The 21332-nt window shown below is 31.5% G+C and overlaps 2 non-coding genes across 2 annotated transcripts; one reads left to right on the top strand and one right to left on the bottom strand.

Annotated features, from left to right (window-relative positions):
• Nucleotides 1-14809: 14809 nt before the first annotated feature.
• Nucleotides 14810-14881, bottom strand: Trnaa-ugc. Its single transcript has one exon. It is a non-coding gene; the product is annotated as a tRNA-Ala (tRNA).
• Nucleotides 14882-17081: 2200 nt separating this feature from the next.
• On the top strand, nucleotides 17082-17153 carry Trnaa-ugc. Its single transcript has one exon. It is a non-coding gene; the product is annotated as a tRNA-Ala (tRNA).
• The last annotated feature ends 4179 nt before the right edge of the window (nucleotides 17154-21332 follow it).

Below are 21332 nucleotides of genomic sequence, written 5' to 3'. Positions count from 1 at the left end.
ACAGACAAAGAAAGTTTTAGGATTAGGGTCCCGTTTTTACCCTTTGGGTACGGAACCCTAAAAACGTATAAGAGTATTTTATAAAATAATATTTTTTATGCATAGTATGTGGTAGGTAACACAGAAATCAAAGACAAATATGGATACGTTCCATTTCGGACGTCATAAAAACCGGACTTCCTTATACAAAGTTAATTTACTTAAATAATCGATAAATCTCGCACTCGACTCTGAGATATAACAAAATTCGCGAAAACGCAAAAAGATCGAATATATGAAGCGGTGAGGACGGACGGACCGCAAGAAATCATTATTACGGCGGAATCCATACAAATAATTGGCCCGTAAACATGTCAGGGCGGCGTCTCTACCATGTTTATTATTTGAGGGCTGCCGCACTGTTGCCAATTTTTTATTATATTTTTTAAAAAATACAGCAGAAGATTCGTCTTCGTTTAAAATTTTATTTTTGTTTTGGGTTTTTATTTATATAACTAGGTCTGCAAACAACCGTACGGCTCACCTGATGGTAAGCGATTACCGTAGCTTATAGAGCCTGCAACACCAGAAGCATCGCAAGCGCATTGCCGACCCTATCACCGATTTCACCAAGAGCTCTTATCACCTTACTCACCAATAGGAACACAATACTGCTTGAAAACAGTATTATTTTGCTGTGATCTATTATATTATTATTTTAGAAGTTTCCATTTAATCAAGAAACCATTGAAGCTATATTCTTCTTTTGTTGACGTTTACGTTTTTTTTTTCGTGGTCTTACCTTATGGTAACAATTATTAACATAATGAAAATGTGTTTGTTTTTAGTTGTACCAACTCAGAAACCTTTGTGGGCTCATGCACAACACTTTGCTGAAAATCATGATCACGATCAAATGCATAGCTTACGATTCTATAAAGGACATACAGACAAGCATTCATTTTCATATATATATAGATTTCTATTTGCAAATATGAATCTAAATGTTGTATTTTATTAATTGAGGAGAAACAGGTCCTAATAGGCTATTCTATTCTACCTCCTGCTGTTAAAATCTATTCGTAACTTATTTGCAGGATAAACATTATCCACAGCCAGTGAATTCGCACTAAAAAAACTATCAATTACAACTCACCATTAGGTACGTTTTTATTAAAAAACAAATATGTAAAAATAGGTTCCCAGCCCTGCCCGCTGTCCGAATCCGTCAATGTCGTATCAATAGAGTGCGGAGGCGATTTTTTGGCGCGACTCGATCTTCCATTGTGTGCGTAACTAACAATACACGTGATATCTTCATTCCTATCTAAACTATGATCATATCGGAGATAATAAGCTGTGTTGCATGTTAGTGCAAAGTAAATCATTTGTAATAATCATGCTTTTACGTATTGACTATTTACCCTGAAACGTTTCTACCGGGTTACCCTATGTATGTTGCAACAGAGCACAAATAAGTAGACCGAGGCGAACAGCTCTTTTACCCATATAAATATAAATAAATAAATCTACATAAATACAGATGAATAATGATAAGCGCATAACTCGAGAATGGCTTTTTTTTTCGCTGGGAAATGCTTTTACGCACCCCGCCGACGTGGCCGGCGGTAGTGTGGGACTCCTGGCCAACCCAGACTACCCACTAAAACCCAGCGGTGCCCTCATCGCCATGGCGGGGCGCCACGGGATCGCTTTCGCATGCTACCGCGATGCCCCGACGGTTGGCCCGCCATGTGCAGGCCGCCTTCGTCTATAGAGTGCCCACGGGCACTGTGAGCGCTCTATCTCCCTGGAGACGAGTGGGAGGAATAGTGGTGCCCTTCTCCCACTCTATTGCGAAGGGTAGAGGAGCGCATAACGGCGTCGCCTTGGCGTCAGCCTCACGCTGTCGCTCCGCAGCCTAACTCGAGGATCTCAACCAATTTGGCTAATTAATTTTTTTTGTATGTTTCTTAAGGCCCACGGAAGGTTTTAATACATAAAAAAATAAAATCAATTAATTTTTACTATGAACTTTTAACGGAAAGAAGTTCCGGGCAGCTAGTAAATAAATAACGCCTTACACTCAACCACACTAGGACTTACTCATCCAGTCCATGGGGTCCAGAAACCACAACGCACTCGCGTTTAGATCACAGCCGCTTTGACGTGAGTGGGGATCGAACTCTCGATCGCCAACGCAACAGCCAAAGCAGTAAGCGCTGCCCCAAATCGTAGTCAGTATTTAAATGTCTGTCTTGTATGTGGTAGTGAATACTGCGCTTTTGTGTGATTTGTATTTACCTACATACCTGTGATCGTATAGGTTGCTACTTTTTACCAAAGACGATTACCTCCTAATTTTTTTAATTATAAATAAATAAATAAAATAAAATAAATTTTATTGGTAACAAAACACTGCTTAGGTAAGATAAAATTCAAAAAAATTCAATCCTAATACTTAAATACAAAGCTTTACACAAAAAAAAATTTTGAAAAATCATAATTTACATTTTAAAAGTAAAACATTTAAAAATAATTTTAAAAAATTGAAATAATTAGACTCTATATTAGTATGTTTCCTGTACTAAATAACAACCGAAATCTAAATACTATCTGAATGCCACCTAGAGCCAAAATTATTTACAAAAATACAAATATCTACTCCCAACGGAAGCAATTACTGCAGAATAAGAACGTCTATGGTCTGACTGCTTTATTCTCTACAGAAACGCGACACTATATTAGAGAGCAGTATTATTTGGCTCTGAGCTTCAGTAATCATCCGATCCGACACCAGGCTGCTACAGAGTTTGAACAAAATATTTCATGCTTTACTTCACCTCATACAGATATATATCATTCCTCTTATATATATGTATTTCTATTACTTGAACTTCTCGTTTTATTTCTCGTTCTAGGTTCATTTGAAACTTAAAATAAATATTATACTTATTTCATCATTACAGCCAACAAGTTTACGCCAAAAATAACGTGAACTCATGTGTTTTGCCCATAGTCACCACGTTGGGCAGGCGGGTTGGTGACCGCAGGGCTGGCTTTGTCGCACCGAAGACGCTGCTGCCCGTCTTCGGCCTGTGTATTTCAAAGCCAGCAGTTGGATGGTTATCCCGCCACCGGTCGGCTTTTTAAGTTCCAAGGTGGTAGCGGAACTGTGTTATCCCTTAGTCGCCTCTTACGACACCCACGGGAAGAGAGGGGGTGGCTATATTCTTTAGTACCGTAGCCACACAGTACTATTTTATTATTCTTACTTATTCAACTTATTTTACTTATTTATTATACTTATTTATTATACTTATTTATTATTACTTATTTCAACAAATTTTATGACAATATTTTCCACATAATATAAGCCAAAATCAAAGACTGCAGATGAATAAGATAAAAAAAAATTAAAGAAAAAGAGTTTGCAACTTAATGTGAATTGTAATTAAGCGACAAACTTTTTTTGTAAGTAATGGTTCAAAAAATAAAAGGCTTGATAACAGAAATAATTACAGAATGTCTCTACGTATGGACACCGCTGCCATTTCAGTAAACCGTAGATCTCATGACAAGAAAGTTAAAGACATTCCAAGCGAAAATTTCCTGTAGCTGATCTTCCCTAACGCAATAAAAATATCATACATGCACCCATTGCGAACATCGGGCTGTTAAAAAAGAAAATAATTACGTTCAGAGTTATGCCAAATTATACCATTACATAAAAAACGTACGTGACTTTTTATCAAATATCAGACAGATAGAGTAAAAATGTAAAAATGCTGATAATGTTAATAAAACTTAGCATTATGATTTATTTGTTAAATGCACGAATATCATTGACCAACAAGAAATATGCTAATGATCGAGTTTTATATAAAGATCATATTTTTAGTAAATGTCAATCTTTAATATCTTAAAACCAACGACGTTACAACACAAGAATAACTGTCGTACTTTATAATCTGTTCACAGCGGTTTATCCATTGGGTCTATTGAGTATTGAGTTCATACTCATAGAGACATTACAGACAATGTAGAATAATCAAAATTTTCTAATATGACGGTTATGTACCCTGCGTTTTAGGATTTACTGAGTAATATATCCTAAATAATAGCAATTTATATGAAACAGAATACATTCTGATAATTAATAAAAAAGTATAACGGTGATAAGAAAATACAGAAAAGATAACAATTAAGTAATAACAATAGCTCAATCCAGTCATTTCGACAGTCGAAACTTCCATCTTTTGCTTGACGACAATAATTTAAGAAGTGTAATTAAGAGCAATTAATGAACTTTCCATTCTATGCATGTACTCCTAATATAACGAAAAACTAAAAACATTAATGGAAATCCAATCAAAGGCGGCACCTGCAGATTTATGACTTTTTTTCATTCGCAATTCTTTGTCTTTGTCGCTTAAATATTTTAACAATATAAATGCTGGCTCATATACGTGTGATTGCGTGGCCGTACCATAGGATCCTTTTTGTTCCAAATACGAACGGATGCGCTTGCGCAAGGCACATTTCAGCGGCCGATCAATCGATCAATACATCGATCGTTAGTTCGGCATTCCGCCGACAGGTGGCGTCATTGTCCGTCTGTAATTATAATGTAATTAATGTACGGTTTAATTAAAGTCATCAGATAAGTCGCCATCATGGCTTATTGATGCTCCAATTAAAGTAATTAAAGGACCTTGTCGCGACCGTCTGATAGGTTGAAATTATAATTACGCCGGGCCGCAGATATAGCTCATAGGACTGTCAATAAAATTGGCCAATCGAAGTTTTATTGACAGACCTACTAAATATTACGACGATTTGGCATGTTCATGCTCCGCCTCTTGCACGCTATACCAGTTTCATAAAAATAAAATATGATGTTCTTTTTAACAACTAGTATTTCACATCTAAAACAAAAAAAAAACTAAATAAAGAATGGACATTTAAAGGACATGTGTAAATACCTGAAAAATATAAGGCAATATTTGGTACACATTATATAAGGTCTTTCGGCCTTGAAGCTAGATAAACAAGTTACAATTTCCTATCTTTGTAAATTCTATATTTGAATATTATTTTAATATTTTTATAGAAAAAAAAAAAAACGATATTAAGTAAATACTCATTGGGAATGTAAAGAAGAAGTTTATTTTTTTAATATCAATAGCCGGTCATATGAGCAAAGTTGTATCTAGTATTACAATTATTATTTATTTTATTAAGATACACGAAAGAATATAAATTACAATCATGTGAATGTCATGATTTTCAGCAAAATGTTGTGCATGAGCCCATAATGGTTTCTGAGTTGGTACAACCAAAAAAAAATTAAAAAAGCTTAGCAACGTGCGCAGGGTATAGCTAGTTAATTTTATAATAATTGTCACATATCAATCGGTTAAACGCTGTATGCCGATTGAAAATTAGCTTACTAAAAAGTTTACTACAGTCCACGTATTTCATAACATTTTCTTTTTTTAAACGCGAAAACTGAGCGAAGACGCACTTTGTATTATATTGTGTTGTTGTGGGCTCGGTTTTCCGCGTTTAGACACAAAGGTGGTCCGTTATGCGTGAAAAGAGGGCTGACTAGTTCAGCCAGCCCAGCTCCTTCCAGAAGGTCAGAAGCCTCCTGGGGCGTTCACAGGCTTCTCGGCGCTTTCTTATTTCCCTAAGGAGAACACGCCACTTACCATACACTATATTATTTTAATAACACTGGGTCAAGTCAAAAGTAACTTTAGTCTTACTTAAAATGTATGAATTTTATTCTTAAACCTTTGTTGTAAGTTCAAATATTCGAACTAAACAAATTGTTCCTAAGTAACGAAGGAAAAGGAGTGCATAATTAAGTATTTGTATTTTAATTAATTTTTTTTTTTTTTGTTTCTAAAAATAGCTATATTTTTGTTTCCTTTTTTTTTCGTTTACCTTCTTTTAGTAAAGCATTTTTTCTAGAAAACGCTTTGATTTTAGTTTTTGACAGTTTTCATATTCCAAATATTTCCAATTCAATGGAATTATAAACACAACTTCATCAGACTTGGACTTGCTTAACTTATCAAGTATTATGGACCTAGAAATATGGTCTTGGTCTTGTGATATACATGGAAGCTGGTTAAAAGGTACTCTTAAAAATCCGTGATTGAACGCGTAGAATTTTTTATAAGAAGATATCGATCTCTTTACAATAAGAGTTGTAAAAAAAATTAAAATTTAATTTGATATATGTTCTTGATACGAAAGAATGAATAAGATGAAAGAATGTATTTAAATATAAATTAAATTTTAAAAAGATGGTATTCATCTTTAAGTACATAATAAAACAAACTCTTTTTTCACAACTATATTTTTTTTTAATTTCATTAACTTTAACAGATGTACGAGTATATCTGTTATAAATATGTTAATTTAGATCCATTTTTTTACTTTGATATTTATTCAATAAAAGCTATATTTAAAACACTTTAATGTTTTAAATATTTTTAATCGAAATCTCTTTAACTTACATGTGCATGTATGTTAAAGATATATAAAATTATAAAAGATCATAAATACACATCTTAAATAATTTTACTACATTTTTTTAAAATAAATACTTTTTTTTCTTTTATGCAGCAGATACAACAATAAACACACAGTCGTCTGTTCCTAAGGTAAGCAACTTAATGCTTGTGTTATAGCTAACAGCCGACTGGTGTAGCTACATTTTTTTTCGATAAACATGCTTATAAATAATACATATATAAATATATAAATAAATATTTATATTACACTCGGACTCGGGGTGGGAATTGAACGCATAACCCTCGAAGCAGGGTCACTACAAACTGCGCCAACGGGCTAGTCAAATACTGTTTATAAATATAACTATGACTGCCAATATTCCATAAAAAAAAATTCAAATTGAATACGATGTAATATCATCCGATATTATACATGTGGAATTCGAGAGATAGCGCACTTACAGAACTTAGGAGATAGTATCAAAACGATACAAAATTTATCATAAAATGTTCTTCGATGTTTCGCCGTACTTAGAGGTGCGTACTATCTCCCATCTCGGAGATAAGTATTGAATCAAACGATGCCGCTTTTTCAAACTCTATTCTTATTCATTAAAGCTTTAAATAAAACGGAAAAAGGCGCTGCGAGTGGGGGGCTGACATAAACCGTCTTCGCAAAAACAGAGATTCCAGATTTTAACATAAGCTCTATAAAAAACCGAATTGACTCGTGATGTGTACGATATACGTTTCTCTAAGGAATGTCCTTAATGTAATAAACTAAGACGAAATTTTCGCATCATGGCTTATTTTTTTCTCGAAACCTACATTTTTTATTACAACGAACAGACGGTTAGCGTGTTTGAAATTTTGTACATAAAAATATGTAATAAACTTTATATGTTTGGTTCTTTGACCATATATTTATCGACAGATGTGTTATAACATAATTTAAGTATCTTTTACAAGAAATTGTCTCGAGTAACATCGCGTACGAATGTGTTAAATTTATTCAAGATGATTTCTCAACCAGTACAAAAAAGTTAGCTATTTTCAATTTATTTCGAATCATCCAGTTACATGAACATTACCTAAAGCGAGTTCGCTTTAATTGTTTTCGACGGAACAATCTATAACCGATACATTGCGATGGACTATAAAATCGAAAAACACCGGCTTTTGTCAAAGCCGTTGTCTCGTGCAAAAAAATACTGTAATTATTTCACTCAAAGGGTAATTTCGGCTCATTGTTCTTGAGAAATACCAATTATATACAATTACTCGTATATGACAATGTTTCGTGGCATCGGCCGCGGATTCTTTCGTATCGATATATCGATATAGAATCGATGTTGCAAATGACTCGGATGCCCGTCGCGTTGGTTTCGGTGCCTTTGTTCTTATAAAAAGTAGAACAATGAAACCTAAAGAATATTATGTAAGATAATCGGTCCGATGTGACAGATAGGTGTGAAAAATTTGGAAGTATTTGAGATACGTTCGCTAGTTTTTATTTGAGGGTATTTCTCAATGTCACCACGGAGACCGTTTAGGAACGTATTTAAAAATAGCTTGGTTAATTAATTCAATTGCAGAGAAATTCCTCGAGAGTGGTAGAATTAAACAAAAGACATTGCAATATTGTTTAGCTTTAGAAAAAAGACTATTCAGTCGAAACCAGTTGAACAAGACTATGATCAGTATTACGTTCCTTCCGACTTGGAAACCGGTCAAGATAGAGCTGCCTGTCTTACCTTAAGCTGATGGATATGTATTAACAAAACAATGTTTATAAAAATTCCATCATCCGCGTTAAATGATACATAATACCGCAAAACCTGGCGCCAAATAAGAAGATGGTTCAGTTACTTTTTTTATCTTTTTATTATTAATTTTGGTGTGTGTCATAATAAGTCACATTAATACCTATGTTTTAAAGTTCCGTAGGCATTATCTTAAGTTTTGGATGGTTCCATTAATATTTACGCTATAACTATTCGCACACTTAATAATAGCAATAAAATCTTAACCTATTTTAATATATGTATAAGCATGTTATGTAAGGGCATGTACATAAGTATAAATAATTTATTTTAGAAGTTTCCATTTAATCAAGAAACCATTAAAGTTATATTCTTCTTTTGTTGACTTTTAAGTTTTTTTTTTCGTGGTCTTACCTTATTGTAACAATTATTAACATAATGAAAATGTGTTCTTGAAGTAAAATAATAATTTATTATTATTATTGTCACGCATGCAAACAACAATTTATTTTCATTGGTTTCGTAAACTTTAGATTCAATTTTTCTATGTCAACGCACCCTAACATGTCAATAGTATTCGTTCTTAACTGTTTCAAAAAATTTTGGTATCATATTTAAAATGTGCTTATAACAATTAGACTATACAAAATATTTAGAAAAAGATACATTGTTGTCATAATTTATCAGAACAACGTAAAAATATTTTTTTTTTCACCATTTTTACTTGAAACAATTATAACTGTACTACAATTGAATGTGTTTTTATAAGTTTTTATGAAATTTATAAAACTATCACATCTTATAAACGCATATGTGCATAACATTTTTTTTTTAACTTACTAATTAAAAAAAAAAAACAAATGTCGGTGTAACTTGAGCCAATATCGTTTCTGGAACAATTAGTACCATAAAAATACTCTAATACCGATATCGAATATTCGAAAAAAAAAACGTAATTGGCATATCCTTTGAAAAACCTCATTAGCATCCGAACAAAAGGTTCAGAAGCACGAAATTAGACGCCCTAAATGTACAGTTATTAATTAGCACACCTTACACCGACCGACGATTAAGTCAACAAATCGATGTTAAATTTAATGCTCGTCAAGGACCGGTATAACATATCTGCCGTATATGAGCAGACAATGATCGGCCGAAACGCAAAAAAGTTCGATTTTCTCCTTGGATTTATTATAATTACTCGAGTCGACCGATAATGACTCTTAGCAGTCTTATACACGTCGTTTGTTATACATTCCTCGATATCATTTCGTTGTAACGTAACACTGTGAAATGTTGTTTAGCTTCCTGTGGAAATGAATTTATGTGCCATTCTTTATTACTTATATTAATAGATTTTAATTGAGTTTATAACAGTTGAAATAAATGCAAAGAAAATCACAATAGTGTCGTCTATTTTCTTTCATTGTTTTTACCACGCACACGTTATCGCTGTGCCATGTTACTGCTGACGTTTGTGTGATTAATTTTTTTATTCAATTATACAAATTTACATTATTGAAAGAAGATGTATTTCATACAACATGAATAAAACAAGTCCTTATTTCAATATTCCCAAATTAGACCGGGGCCGAAAATTTTTGAAACCAAAAAGAAATCAGAGTAGGATTATTAAAACCCATTATAAAAGAAAGAAAATACAAAGAAAATGAAAAGAAAAAATAAATTACGGGCGATCTGATGTCTGGAAGTGGTAGAGAGAGGGGGTTTATTTAAAACTCTTTTATTTTTGTTTTTTACTTACTATCTCGGTTAAGACATCATTAGTAGATATATACATAGGATATGAGTGAAAATTTATGAAAAAACGTTTATGCTGAAACCAAAATGATGCAGCACTAAAATTATTTATGCTCATACATATCTCTTTATCTTTTAATATTTTCAACTTAATTATAATTGTTTTCAAATCGTTTACATCTCTTTTGTGTACCTCTCCACGTCATTTTACTAGAATTCAATACCTATACATAGTGATTTGCTTAACGATAACTTCATATCAAGGACTGGTTGCCCAGATACTAAGTTTATTTTTATTATCATTTAAAAGCTTATATACCTACGGTGCTATTTCTCACTTCAAAGTGATGCTCAAAGGATCGCTATAAAATCATAAAATGCTACAACTTCTGAAATACCATTAAGAAGACATTCCCACCTCACACTTTACAGATACATTTATATTCGCCATTGTTTTCACACGATTTCTTTTCGAGAAAACGATCAATGATGAGTTATCGCGTCCATTTTATTTATATTTTAAAAAATTAGCTTATTTTTCTATAAATTAATAATTTTTCTTTAATCTATAACCCACCCTGTCTCGAGATTATATTAAATTTATCCTTCCTTTAATTGGGTAGTCTGGAAGAAATGGCTAATTAGCCATAAGTCCGCCCATTGTATTTCACGGTCTGTAAATGTTTTTAAATGTGTTTAATATTTAAAACGTAGTTGTGGTGTACAATAAAGTATAAATAAAGAAATAAATAATAAATATAAATAGTTTCATTATAGTGGAAGTAACCTTACTATATCCGCTGTAACTTTTCGTTTTTATTCTTGAATGGCTGGATATAAAGATCAACAATATAAAAATTAAAGGCAAAGTGGTATATATACAACAATTTATTTTAAATAATAATGTGTGTAAGTATGTGTAATATTTTCATTTTTTGTCTTATAATATAGTACGCCTACTTTCTATAGACTTCTTACCTTCTCGACTAAATGCTTATGATCAGTAAAAAAATTGAACCCAGTATCATCTAAATTGTAATGAAGTTTCTTATATAATTTTAATTATATTTAAAAAACTGAAAAGGTTAGATAGACACATAAAGTAGTGTTACTTATATGTATTGTTTTAGTAAATAACTAAAATTTTATTGTGAATATTATATAATTATTATTTTTTAATGAAACAACAATAAACCTGAATCTGAGTGCTGGATGATTCATAAAGCGTCAAATGGACAGAACAATAGAGTAGATCTCAGTCACACTGTTCGACCGATGAAAAGTTATAGGGCTGTCTCTTATGTTTCTATAAAAATATTTAATAAAACAATATAAAAATAAAAATAAAATACTTGCGAACAATGTACACATGTCAGAAGTGAAACTTCTTTGGCAAACTAATTTTTAAGTCTCGTTTATATTTATACAAATCTAAAGCTTTAGATTTTCCGTTCCAGCGCCATCTATCTAGTTAGTTTGCAATGTAATACTATCGATATTAATGTAACAACCTGTGTAATGTTCTATAGTACACGTCAGGTGGCTCTGTTGTTAGACAAAACCGTTCCATAACTTCGTGACGCTAATATTATTATTATTGCGTTTCACGTAAAAATCTTACTCTAATGCACCGCCTAAAGAAGTTTCATTAAAAAAAAAAAGAAATACAATTAAAAGAATAAATAAACAAACTTTAGTTTTAAGCTAGCACAATTTTAACTTTCTCAAAAAATAGAAATATGGTATTGTAGACGTGATTTTAGAAATATCATAAATATACATATCTGTAAATACCGTATGAGTACCTACCGTATATGAGTAAATTTGTGATAATTTATTTAATTGGGTCAAATTAATAAGACATTTGCTAATTAAATTGAAACAATAATTGATGGTAGATGAGATATTTTACTAGGAAGTACAGTGATAAAAGTTTTCTTTTTTCTAATCAAAAAATATTATTAGACAGCCCTATAAAATCCCATGTTTGTTTTTCCGTGGACTCACGAATTCATCGCATACATTGTCTTAGTATGGACAAAATAAGTGAGTCGGAACTACACGTAAGAAACTGTCTACCGGCGTTGAAATACAGATTAAAATCAACCTTATGTGCTACTAATTTTAGAGTTAATATTGGATTGAATATAAAAACTAATTCATTTTTAAGAAACCATACGTCATCAACTTTAAATTATATAGCCTATGGTTTAATTTTGCTTGTTCTGTTAATATCTGCTTTGGGAACTCTCTGTAACATTAAAATAAAAACAAAGTGATGATGGACAAGTAAGCAGAAACGTATTAAACTCGCATTGACGAAAATGCCATTTCGAAGGATTTCTTATCGGTTCGAGATTTTTCTGTGGATCGCGGATTTTTGATGGTTCACCAAAATCGAATCGTTTTCGACCGGTTTTTTTTTTAAATTGGCAATTAGGAGACGATGAGTAAAACAATTTATATAATTAATGCACGCTGTTAAATTATATGTGGATTTTTCTCATTTTATAAACGATTATGGTTACGAAGATTAAATGTATTTAAATATAATTGAGTCTGCGCGCTTATTATATAAAACAGTATGAATAAAGTTATAAAACTTATCTTTGGTTTACTTTTAAATTTCTCATTCACTTTTGGTCATAATTATACTAAAATTACAGTGTTCTTAAAGTTACTGCTAAAATAACTTTGTCATCAAACAAAATTAAGATGCGTATTTTCTGAAATTTGTAAACCAACATACTACTTAACAAGTAGAGACAAACTTTTTTCAAGTGAATTCTATCAACGATTATTTACTTGTAAACGAGCCACGTATTTAACCTTTTATTTTATTTACGTTTTTAGGTAACACGTTTTATTTGTACGTTTTATTTGTGTTAGTAATTTAATTTATAATTAACCTATCAAGGTTTCCACATTTTACTAACATCTCATGGTCTCGTACACGTAGAATTTAAAAATATAGTCATCACTTTTTGATAATTAATAATTCTATGACGAATTAATTTTTTTAGTAAAAAAAAAATTTTTTTTATAAAATCTTATACAACGCACTTCCCTCGCATTCTATGATTTACGACTTCAACAGTAACGAATGTCCTTCTACCATTACTGTGCTCTCCGATGGCCATTACTTGAGGCTACGAAACGTTCTAGTGATACTTACTTATTTCTCTTTTTATACAATGCTATAAAATAAAATATTAAGGAATTCAAATTACGAGCCGATCTATTGGAAGCGTAGTTATTGATAATTCTATTGATTTTATTGAACCGTTTTACAATATATACGTTTTATAATAAATAAATGTTTCACGTATGCAAAAATTTAACTATTTTTTTTTTTTTTTAATTTAATGTAGGGACTTTTGTTCTACACGGAAACTAAAATATTCTTAAAGGTTTTAAAAAAAAATCGGAAAAATCCAATAGTTTTTCAAAAACAATAAATAAAATATATTTTTCAACAATTATATTTATTTCAGTTACAACTAATACGTTTGTTAAATGTAATCACTAAGTTTAATTATGCATAACAATAATATATAATTTAGTAAAACTTCGTTGCATTTGCAATATCATATAAAATATTTATCCGACATTAAATTAAAACTAACTTAATTAACTTTACTCATAATTTTTTCATTTCTTATAAATAAAGTATAAATGTTTAAAACCGCTTGTCTAATGACCTCGTGATAGTGTCCACGCACATGTCACAGTAGTAATCTTTTAGCACTTATTGTGACACTTTTTTAATAAAACAGCGGAACCGGTCAGTGCCCTTCTCGAAAAAAGCCATCGGAGCTAAGATGAAGCTTTTTGTGCTGTTATTGTTTGGAAATTTCGCGCTGAATCTAATGAAATAAGAAATAATGTGACAGATTGCTTAGAGGATGAAAATTGCACGAAGGATTCTTTGTAATGGAGTTTTGTTATATTTCATTTATCTAATTTATTAAAGAATTAAGAGTGTCTATTTTATCATTAAATTAAATCCTATAAAAGTAAACAAATATAAAACATTAATACAATGTTTAGAAAAGCGTGAAATCTTATAATTTATATAAATGTGAAACTTCGATGAATGTTTCTAACCGTTTTATTCTAAAACTACTAAACCGTATACAATAAACTTGAATTAAATAATAATTTACAAGTAAGTGATACCTATTGAAAATTATAAGATTTTATTTTTATATATTTATTGTATTTTATTGTACCATCCACTATTATTTCCATTTAATTACATTATATTATAATATTATATACTACTATATTATACTTTATTTTTTTTACGCTTCAGCCTGTAATATCCCACTACTGGGCATAGGCTTCTTTCCCCATGTAGGAGAAGGACCAGAGCTTAATCCACCACGCTGCTCCAATGCGGGTTGGCGGATATATTCCTTACTATGAGTAACAATCGCTATCAGGTGTACATGATAACAACCGGGAACGACGGCTTAACGTGCTCTCCGAGGCGCGGTGGGGTGACCAACAAGGAATGCACAAACACCCAGACCACGGCAAACGCCTGTATGGCCAATACAAATGTTTGTCATCTGCGAGGATTGAACCCGCAACCGCCAGCGCAACAGGTACAATCCATGGCTGTAACCGTTGCTCCAACGTGGCGTCATTATTTACAAAATAAATATTTTTACACCATTTTCTACAAACACACATGTGTTCTTTTTCTACAACAATATTAGTACGCACACTGTACATTATTATTTTATTTCACATTATTGATTTTATAAAAAAAAATGGAGATGCCGGGGATCGAACCCGGGGCCTTTCACATGCAAAGCGAACGCTCTACCACTGAGCTACATCCCCGATGATAGATTTAATGAAACGAGGTATAAGCCAATATTTATATGACAATAAGAATCACCTTAAATATTATATTTACTTTAATATAGGTAACATTTGTATTACGAAATTATCAAACCTTGTGTCATAAAAACTTCTTTTTGTTATCATTTTATACTATCTATGAAAGCTATTGTTATAGAGCCAAAAAGTATATACATAGTTCAATTGTTGTGCTCCAGTTACGAATTGTGATAACTTTTTTCACCGTTTGATAAAGATATATTTATAGGTATGGGTATACTCATTTCATAAAATTGCTTGTGATTTTTACTTAAATAACTGAATATAGAAAATTGAACTGTAATATTATATCGTAAATTATATCAGGTCAAAAATAGAGCATTAAGCTATAATGATCAAAAGCAAGAGCTTAAATTATTCCAGCTAAACAAGTTAATAGAGACCATCAGAGACCAGCATCAGAGAACCTTTACATCATTTCAACTTTGTTTCGTGATAATATTTGTTCGAAATTTAATTTTTTTTTCAGTATTTTTTTTTATATTAGGTCTTTACCTATGAAATTGCCGTTTCGTCGTACTGGCTATTTCAAAACTAAAAAAAATCGCTAAAAACTCTAGTTTCAAATTATTTTATTTTAAAAATATAGAATACTTTTTTATAATTAGTCATTTGTTTGATGGTTAGCGTTGTGTTTAAATTGCATTTGTACGTTTTTCGTCATCATGAATATGTTAAAAATTCAAGTGATTATGGAGACTAAGTTCCGTAGTGGTAGCAGAACAGCAGAAACGGCACGCAACATCAACGACGTTTACGGTGCGAACACTACTAATGTTCGCACACTCTCGTTCCGGAAATTTTGACCTAAGAAATGCACGACGTGGTTGGCCAAAAATATTGGTCGACAACGACGAATTAACGGCGATTGTGGAAGCAGACGGTCTCCAAGTTACAAGAGCTGGGGTTGGAAATTCTCCGTCATCCACCGTACTCACCAGATCTTGCTCTTACAAACTTCCGCTTTTTCCAGAATTAGGATAAGTTTTTGGCGGGAAAAAAATTCAATACCCGAGAGGTAATACAAAATGCCTTTGAAGAGCTTGTTGCCACCCGTCCAGCAGAGTTTTTCAAGAAAAGCGTCAGTAAGTTACCACTACGTTGACAAAATGCAATGATTCCATGGGAATTACTTTGAATAATAAAAATAAAAAAATGTAGAAAAAAGTGCGTTAACTTATTTCATCAAAAACGGCAATTTCATAGGTGAAGACCTATTATATATATCTAGGTCAGCAAATAAGCGTACGGATCACCTCATGGTAAGCGATTACAGTAGCTTAGATACCTGTAATGAAAGAAGCATCGCAAGTGCGTTGCCGACCCTACTCCCAATCCCCAATGAGTAAAGTGATCAGTCACCTTAACTTTCTCTCTGGCTCTAGTCACCTTACTCATCGCAGAAACACAACATTCCTTGAATGCAGTATTATTTAGCTGTGATATTCTGTAAGGTCACGGTATTTCCCCAGTCGGGCTGCTCCAGATTTAGAGCAGGATATGCCCAGCTATGCCCAGCCTCAGTTACTATGTATTTTATTTTATTATTTATATTTTGAATACAATTGAAATATTATTTAAAATTTTCAAATTACGTTCAGTAAGTAAAGACGCAACATTTAGGGCTTTAAATAAATGAAATATAAGTATCATGGTTTATAAAAATAATTGTAAAAAAGATTTGTTAAAATGTATATGTCATTTTTTTGTAATTTAGTAAAAAAAATAGTATTTGAAATTTTTTTTACATCGGCAAGGAAACTGTAATATTTATTTACTTTTGCGACAATTTTGCTATAAAAAGATTAAGGCGATAAGGTACTTGTATGCTATTTTTTCTGAACACTTAATACACCCATTGGCCATATATTTATATAATTATTTGTTTAGTTTGCCTAAAATAAACTTTCAAGTGATTATTTTTTCCATTAATTAACATAACTGAATTTTTGTTTTAATATTTGTTTTCGATGACTTGCTCCTAGACTTGTCTTATTGAAACAAAAGCCTTTCTTTAATATTATATAATATATATCAAATATTTAATAAAAACGTTACATTGTAGTTACATATATGGAAATTAATTTATTTATAATATTTACATAAATAGTTGATACTTTATTTCGTAAAAGCTATCATCGGGGATGTAGCTCAGTGGTAGAGCGTTCGCTTTGCATGTGAAAGGCCCCGGGTTCGATCCCCGGCATCTCCAATTTTTTTTATTAGTAACAATTGCCTAACCGACTACAAACTATTAGCCAGGTAACTCACTAACCAATGGTCGACTTATTTTTTTTATTAATGAAAAGGTTGTGAAAAAAGTTTACCATAGATACAATCATTAAACATATTTTTCATTGATTACAGTTTACTAGATGTCCTCACCGACGAATATAATAAAAAATTGTTTGCACATTTGGAAACTCAGAGATCCTAGGCCTCATTTGAAATAACGATAATATAATCGATTTTAAAGTCAATTATTATTTCATTTAATAAATAAAAAAGAAAAAACATCTTCTACGATCTTCTCCTTGAACTAAAAAAAAACAAGAATATTCATTTATCACCTTCGAAAGAGGTCTAATACAACGCAGGCTGATATTTTTCCTAATCACCCCTACCGTCACAATATAGGAGGGTAGTCCCATCACGTACGACGTACGTGGGCGCCCGAAGAATTACCACGCGTATACGTAGATTTTACACAATTTACAGACCGGTTTTATAAATATACTAAAACATACTTAGCCTCTATATCAAATGGACGATTTTAATTAATTAGCACCTCATTAATATTTATTATAAAACATGTAAAAATATAATGATGAGTAAATATTATTAAAAATTGATTCAAATTAAAATTTTTTTAAAGGTTTAGTCGTATAAAATAAATGGAAATACATCAGTCTTTATTATTAGCCACCTTGCTTATCCGCATACAAAATCAGAACCTATTGATAAATCCGTCCTATATGATGCATTTCAAAATATTTTCAAATCTTAACTAATGATAGAATACTTGTTGCTGAAAGATAATGTTTGACAATTCACATTGACTGACAGTGATTGATCCGTATTTGTTCTTCTGTTGTACTTCTGACTTCGAAGCACAATGAGGGTATATCTTAAAAGTATTTAATTGGATCGGCTTTTAATAAACTTTATTACTAAGTCGTTAAAGATTCAGTGCTGAATCTCAATATCTGGAAAATAACAGTGGAATCATAATAATATAAATTGAGCAAAGTCCTAAAAATAGGTGTTTGACAAGGACCAACTTTAGGTCTATTTAAGTCTTTAATATACAAAAATGATTTTGCAATTTCTAATAAATTTATTGATAATAATATTCATATAATAATATATAATAAATATAATTTCATGTAATAATATTTCAAATTATTAAGTACTTAGGCGTTGACGATAGAATAATAATCTTAGGTGGAACTCCACACACAAAATCACCATGAAATCTAAACTTAAATCTAAATCTCTAACTGTCAGATTTGCATTTTACGTGGTGACCACGAGATTGTATTTTTTTTTAACTCAAACATGCAAGTTAGAAACTATAAGCATGCTTGTTATCGTCCCATTAAAGTGAAATAAGATATGTTTTACGAGGGTAAAACAAAATGTTTAATTACATAAACAAGGTACTTACGTCTATAAATTATTTTGTCTAGAAATTAAAGTTTCAAATTCTAATTACTAATGATATTATGATAAGTTGATTGTGTAATTTTTTTTCTTGTACGTGAAAATATACACATGGCTTAGGATTGTAATTATATTCACAAATAATTTTAATAAACATAAAATAAATTAAGTTAAGTACGTAAATAACTATTAAAATAAATTAATCTTCAAAAAGAAGTCTTGAAATCTGTCTACTGAATTACTTTGCATTCTAAACAGGTGTTACAAGAAGAAATTTTATTTCCGAAATAATTTTACCGTATTTCCATCTTGTTTTTCGTTTTAGGTATATCTGTGACGGGAAACGGAAGATGCCGGTCACGTCCCGACGACGTGCGCCCTGCGTGTTACAGATAGAAATGTCGATGTATGTAGGAATACGTATAAAGTCAATACATTCCAAGACTTTCAATACTAAAATTAATTAAAATTTTGTAATAACTTTATTTATTGTATATGATACCATTTATACTTTGCATACTAACTTTTTATATAACAGTTGAATGCTCCAGAAATATGTTTTTAATTTAAATTATGTTGAAGTAGATACTCGTAATAATTTTCTTTACCTACATATAAATCTGTTTATTACATAGTTGTATTCTTTCTCCGGTACCTCAACACCTATAAGTTTGAGTTTATACACATTAACATTGTGTCCTTCTACTTACAATTTTTAACCGACTTCCAAAAAAGGAGGAGGAGGTTCTCAATTCGACTGTATTTTTTTTTTTTATGTATGTTACATCAGAACTTTTGACCGGGTAGACCGATTTCGACAAATTTTGTTTTAATCGAAAGGTGGTGTGTGCCAATTGGTCCCATTTTAATTTATTTGAGATCTAACAACTACTTTTCGAGTTATATCTAATAATGCGTTTTTACTTGACGCTTTTTTCGTCGACCTACGTTGTATTATACCGCATAACTTTCTACTGGATGTACCGATTTTGATAATTCTTTTTTGTTGGAAAGGGGATATCCCTAGTTTGGTACCGTGATAAGGAAACCAGGATCTGATGATGGGATCCCAGCGAAATCGAGGGAAACTCTCGAAAATCCGTAATAACTATTTACTGGGTGTACCGATTTTGATAATTTTTAATTTAATCGAAAGCTGATGTTATCATGTGGTCACATATAAATTTTATCGAGATCTGATAACTATTTTTTGAGTAATCTTTGATAACGCGTAGTTGCTTGACTATTTTTTCGTCGATCTACGTTGTATTACTTGTCGATGTAATTGAAGTCGGTTTTTTTTTCGTTTGCGAGCAAACACAATTATTAACAATATTAAGAATATTTAATATTAATTATGTTTGTATCTATGATATCGTCTATTACTTCAAGTTAATTTAAATAATTATATAAAAATAAGATAATGATCGTCAATAAAATCGCTATTCATATATAAAATACAGATCATATTCTATTCATTTTATAGGGTTAAATCCGTCATTTCGTGCGTGGAAATATTTTTACGACCAACGGAGAATGTCATCAAGCGGTCCTCAACACACTCCCCCTGACAACTCTATGATTTAATGCTTTACCCACTATTTGATTATAAAACATTGCTATTCAATTTACTCTTAATGAATATCGTCTTGTTCAGTGAAAGTTTATTCAGTAAATAGAAATGAGTCAGGTTGATCGATATTGTTTGAATTTTGTTCAGGTTTATTTTATTCAATTTGGAAAGCGAATTTCAAACCGTTTTGTTCGATCCCTTCAATAGATACTTATTCCCTTACAACAGTTAAATGAAGTGTTCTTAAAGATACTAAATGTTGAGTTAGTGTATTTTTTTTTTTTTTTGCAATGAATCGTATATGTAACATTATTATGTATGCTGGAGTTTAAATTATGTAATTATTGTAGCACTATATTCAGTAAAATTATATCATCAAGACTTAAAATGTGATTTTTTAAAAACTTTGTTACTATTAAAGCATAAATATTTTTTTTATGTAAGGACATCAAAGAAATAATGGCTATAATGTTATGAATTTACTCGTCTCTATTTCAACCCACTAAGTTTATTAAAGTAAAACTGACTCCAATTTAATTTCGAAGATTTATTGTTTGTTAGTCTGTAGTCTGTGCCAATGGCCGCTGGAACAGACGTGTCCCGGAGTGGAGGCTGCGAGCTGATGAACGCAGTATGGGGAAGTCCTCCGGCCCGCTGGATCGACGATCTGCGTAACATTAACGGCGTAGGCTGGATGAGGATTACAAAAAAAAACCTAGATGTTTGGCGCAGTGAGGCCTATGTTTAAGCATACTGCGATAAGCCCAATGCCATGTTGATTCCCAATGCCAGTTATACCTTATCTTCAAAAGAACATATACTGCAAAATTAGATGAACAACAATGATAGGCATCAAAAGATTTTTCTTTTTTCGGGATAGTATAAGGCAGAAGTTTTCACTAAAACAAGAAAACAAAAATGCTAATAAGTTTTATTTTATTATATTATTACGTAAAGCAAAAACTTTGTAACCCTTATTACGAAAATTGAGCGGACAAAGGACTATGAAGTTTCGCACACTTATAGTTAATATTGAGTTATTATTATTATTATTATTATTACAGCCTTTACAGTCCACTGCTGGACACAGGCCTCCACAAGTTCACGCCAAAAATAACGTGAACTCATGTGTGTTGCCCATAGTCACCACGCTGA

The sequence above is a fragment of the Melitaea cinxia genome, chromosome 21 (assembly GCF_905220565.1).
Source record: "Melitaea cinxia chromosome 21, ilMelCinx1.1, whole genome shotgun sequence".
In the NCBI taxonomy this organism is placed as follows: domain Eukaryota; kingdom Metazoa; phylum Arthropoda; class Insecta; order Lepidoptera; family Nymphalidae; genus Melitaea; species Melitaea cinxia.
The sequence above is the reverse complement of the archived record's forward strand: the minus strand, read 5'-3'. Positions and strand labels throughout refer to the sequence as shown.